This window comes from Grammomys surdaster, unplaced genomic scaffold (genome assembly GCF_004785775.1).
Source record: "Grammomys surdaster isolate TR1022 unplaced genomic scaffold, NIH_TR_1.0 208, whole genome shotgun sequence".
NCBI lineage: Eukaryota > Metazoa > Chordata > Mammalia > Rodentia > Muridae > Grammomys > Grammomys surdaster.
Window position 1 is genome coordinate 6,029,862 of NW_021604653.1, and position 5,195 is coordinate 6,035,056.

Here is a 5,195-nt window from a genome sequence, read left to right on the forward strand (position 1 = left end):
CTGGTTAGTCTGGCTAAGGGTTTATCTATCTTGTAGATTTTCTCAAAGACCCAGCTCCTGGTTTTGTTGATTCTTTGTATAGTTCTTTTTGTTTCTACTTGGTTGATTTCAGCCCTGAGTTTGATCATTTTCTGCCTTCTACTCCTTTGGGTGTATTTGCTTCTTTTTGTTCTAGAGCTTTCAAGTGTGCTGTCAAGCTGCTAGCATATCCTCTCTCCAGGTTGTTTATGGAGACATTCAGAGCTATGAGTTTTCCTATTAGTGCTGTTTTCATTGTGTCCCATAAGTTTGGGTATGGTGAGCCTTCATTTTCATTAAATTCTAAAAAGTCTTTAATTTCTTTCTTGACCAAGTTATCATTGAGTAGGGCATTGTTCAGCTTCCAAGTGTATGTGAGCTTTCTGTTGTTTTTGTTGTTGTTGAAGACCAGCCTTAGTTGGTGGTGATCTGATAGGATACGTGGGATTATTTCAGTCTTCTTGCATCTGCTAAGGCCTGTTTTGTTTTGTTTTGAAGAAAATACGATAAGGTGTTGAAAAGGTATATTCTTTGGTTTTAGGATGAAATGTTCTATAGTTATCTGTTAAATCCATTTGGTTCATCACTTCTGTTAGTTTTACTGTGTCTCTGTTTGGTTTCTGTTCCCATGATCTGTCCATTGATGAGAGTGGGGTGTTGAAGTCTCCAACTATTATTGTGTGAGGTGCAATGTGTACATTGAGCTTTGATAAAGTTTCTTTTATGAATGTAGGTGCCCTTGCATTTGGAGCATAGATGTTCAGAATTGAGAAGTCTTCTTGGTAGATTTTTCCTTTGATGTGTATGAAGTGCCCTTTCTTATCTTTTTTGATAACTTTTGGTTGAAAGTTGATTTTATTCAATATTTAAATGGCTACTCTAGCTTGTTTCTTGGAACCATTTGCTTGGAAAAATGTTTTCCAGATCTTTACTCTGAGGTAGTGTCTGTCTATGACGTCTATGACACTAAGGTACACTTCCTGTATGCAGCAAAATGCTGGGTCCTGCTTTCCTACCCAATATGTTAGTCTATGTCTTTTTATTTGAGAATTGAGTCCATTGATGTTAAGAGATGTTAAGGAATAGTGATTGGTGCTTCCTGTTACTTTTGTTGTTAGAGGTGGAATTTTGTTTGTGTGGCTATCTTCTGTTAGGTTTGTTGAATGATTAATTTCTTGCTTTGTTTAGGATGTAGTTTCCCTTTTTGTGTTGGAGTTTTCTGTCTATTATCCTTTGCAGGGCTGGATTTGTGGAAAGATATTGTGTAAATTTGGTTTTGTCATGGAATATCTTGATTTCTACATCTATGGTAATTGAGAGTTTTGCTGGGTATAGTAACCTGGGCTGGCATTTCTGTTCTCTTAGGGTCTGTATGACATCTGTCCAGGATCTTCCAGCTTTCATAGTCTCTGGTGAGAAGTCTGGTATAATTCTGATAGGTCTGCCTTTATATGTTACTTGACATTTTTCCCTTACTGTTTTTAATATTCTGACTTTGTTTTGTGCATTTGGTGTTTTGACTGTTAAGTGATGGGAGGAATTTCTTTTCTGGTCAAATATATTTGGAGTTCTGTAGGCTTATTATATGTTCATAGGCATCTCTTTAAGTTAAGGAAATTTTCTTCTATAATTTTGTTGAAGATGTTTACTGGCCCTTTAAGTTGGGAATCTTTGCTCTCTTCTATATCTGATATACTTAGGTTTGGTTTTCTCATTGTGTCCTGAATTTCTGGGATGTTTTGGGTTAGGAGCTTTTTGCATTTTGCATTTTCTTTGACTGTTGTGTCGATATTTTCTATGATATCTTCTGCATCTGAGATTTTCTCTTCTATCTCTTGTATTCTATTGGTGATGCTTGAATCTATGACTCCTGATCTCTTTCCTAGGTTTTCTATCTCCAGAGTTGTCTCCCTTTGTCATTTCTTTTTTTATTCTATTTCCATTTTTAGATCCTAGATAGCTTTGTTCAATTCCTTCGCCTATTTGGTTGTTTTTTCTGTAATTCTTTAAGGGATTTTTATGTTTCCTCCTTAAGGGCTTCTACCTGTTTACCTGTGTTCTCCTATATTTCTTTAAGGGAGATATTTATGTCCTTCTTAAATCCCTCTATCATCTTCATGATGTGACATTTAAATCAGAGTCCTGGTTTTCTGGTGTGTTGAGGTATCCAGGGCTCTGGGTTGTGGGGGAATTGGGTTCTAATGATCCCAAGTAGCCTTGGTTTCTGTTGCTTGTGTTCTTGCCCTTGCTGCATCCCATCTGGATATCTCTGGTATTAGCTGTTCTTGCTGACTCTGACTGTGGCTTGTCCCTCCTGCAAGCCTGTGTGTTAGTACTCCTTCGAGACCAGTTCTCTCTGGGATGAATTTGGATATGGAGAACTGTGGCACAGGGTCAGTTCTGGGGCACAGACAGAAACACAAAGGATCTTGTCCCTGGGTGTTTCTTGGTTCCTGTGTCCTGATGACTCTGGGCTGGTCCCTCTTGGGCCAGGAATTTGAGCAGAAGTGGTGGTCTTACCTGTACTCACAGGTGTGCCAGCACTCCAGAGAGACCAGCTTTCCTCCTGGCAGTATTTGGGTATAGAGTACTGTGGCACAGGATCAGCTCCTGCGCAGACAGAAACCAGAAGGATCCTGCCCAAGCTACTCCTTGGTTCCTGTGTCCTGAGGGCTCCAGGCTGGTTTGTCAGATCAGAAGTGGTGGTCTCACCTGTGCTTGTAGGTATATCTGCTCTCCCAGGAGACCATCGGTACTTGAGTATGGAGCACTGTGGCACAAGATCAGCTCCAGGTGCAGACGGAAGTGCGTGTAATTTTTTAACTAAAAATTCTTTATCCCATTCACTCCTTGGTCCTTCTTTAGGGGAGGAGGTTTAGTTACCTTCATTTTTAGCTTAAAATACATGTATAAAAAATGGGAGGGACTTCCAGTCTGGGCCCTAGCATAGAGCAGGTCACACACAGCAGCTCCGTACTCAACCCCAGAAAACCGAGAGAAAGAGGGACTCCCAGGAGCTTTAACTCAGGCAGCATCCCAGGTAAAAATGAATCACCCGTGATGTCCCCTGTTAGAAGTTCTAATCCAGATGCTGGCCTCCGAACTTATACTACTCAGACCTTTGAAGGGCCACTGACAAGAACATCAAACAGCTAGAGATTGACATCACTAATCTGAAGAAATCCCTCGTATCGCCGTCTGAAGAGACCTCCTAAAATCACAAAGATCCTTATTGGACTTGATTTACTCTAGTACAATAGAAAAGGTTGTGTACAGCTCTTGACTGTGTGCAACCCTCAAAGAAGAAGGTTGCCTTTACATAGACAAGACAAGGAGGGTTAAAGAGAACATGAAATAGGTAGTGAAGGCCCTAAGAAAAATCAGAGAGAGAGAAAGAGACAGATGAATGCTGGTACAAGAATTGGTTTGCAGCCTCTCCAAGGTCGTCAACCCTATTTCCTTCCATCTTGGGACCATTATTTGGGTTCTTTTTGCTTTTTTTCTGCTGGTCCCTGGCCCTCAAATAGGCAGACTAACTCTGTAATACAACAGATAAATAATTTGGTAGCAAAACCTACTCAGATACATTATAAGTTAGCTATGGAGGACCACGAGACTCAAGATGAGGTTGTTACTTTATACAGGGTGTTTCCAAAACCCATCTCCACCCAACCTAAAAGGGGGGACTTCTGCCCCTAGACCAAGCAGAGAGGAACAACCCAGAACCCCCTCTGACAGGCGATCTGAATTCTTGCTTAGGCTGCGAGGCTAAGCACTGCAAGGGAATATAAATTAAAGATAAAAATATCTATCTGGGTTCCCTGAGGGACAAGCCTGACTGCATAGGGGTTGATGTCAAAAGTATCCCCTCTCCAGGAAAAAGACATCGGGACGGGTATGGCCCTCATGCCTCACTGGACAACAACAGGGGGACTGGAGCCATTACAAGGTCCCCTTCAAATGCTGGAGGTCAGGCCTCTATCCCCGCCTTCACAAGTTTAGAATTGCCACAGCCCTTCTATACTTAGAGAAGGGAGGAGATATCAGGGGCAGCCCTGCTTACACACTGTAGGACTAAAATCAGCCATAGGCCTAAAATCAATAGGCCTGTCATACATGTATACTAACACCAAGTCTTGGGTCTCAGTGGAAAAACATTGAAACAGATGGCTATAAGCTAATGTAATCAGGCAATTTTTGTGGAAATTTATAAGCCTGAGTAGTCATAGACCTTGTAAATAGGTAGCCTTGGCAGACAATACCAATTTAGATAAGGACAAGCGAGTCATAGGCAGAGTCATAGTGAATTGTCCCCTGAACCTTCACCTAGCCGATACCCGGTTCTGAAGATATCTGTATTCCCCCTGAACACCCACACTCCAGTGTCATTCCCTTCCCCACATCCTGCCTTTCTGTGTTTATAACCCCTGTGTGAATTAATTATGATTTGAGAAAAAAATTAAAAATTTTTTTAAAAATTTAAAAAAAAATGAGAGGGATGAGGTGAAAGACGGATGAGGCTGATGCAAAGACTTGAAATTCTGTCAGAGTTAGGATCAATATGAAACGACCGACTGACACTTAAAGAAAATCATGACAAGAAGCCTGAATAAGGCATGAATGAGTTGGATCTTATTATTAAAGCAAAACCCTATATGGAAACTACCTAACGAAATGACATCTAAAGTTGTCTAACTTATTGCCACACATAAGCAAGTCAGTCTAAGAAAAAGGTTCTCTCCATGCCTGGTGAGATGAAGACAGAGCAGCCTTGTTTCAGTTCAAATATATTGTATTAAATCCTCAAGTAACTAATCAAACTATATTAAGTTTAAAAATTAAAATTAAATAAAAGGCTTTTTCAAAAACATCTACTACGAAGTTGTAGTAATCAAGACAACAACCACCCATGGTGATACACACCTTTAAACCCTGCCTTTGGAGGCTGAAGCAGGAGACTGGTGAATTTGAGGTTAATGTAGACGACATAGTGACTTGAAGGCTAGTTTGTAGTATATAGTGGAAAATTCTCTTGTCTCATTGGTCTCCACAAGACAACACATTATTATCATAAAAGTGGACACATAGACTAATAGGTGAAAAGCCAGAGCCCAGAAATAAATGCATGTGTTGATAACGGACAACTGATCTTTGTCAAAAGATGCCAAGAACACAAG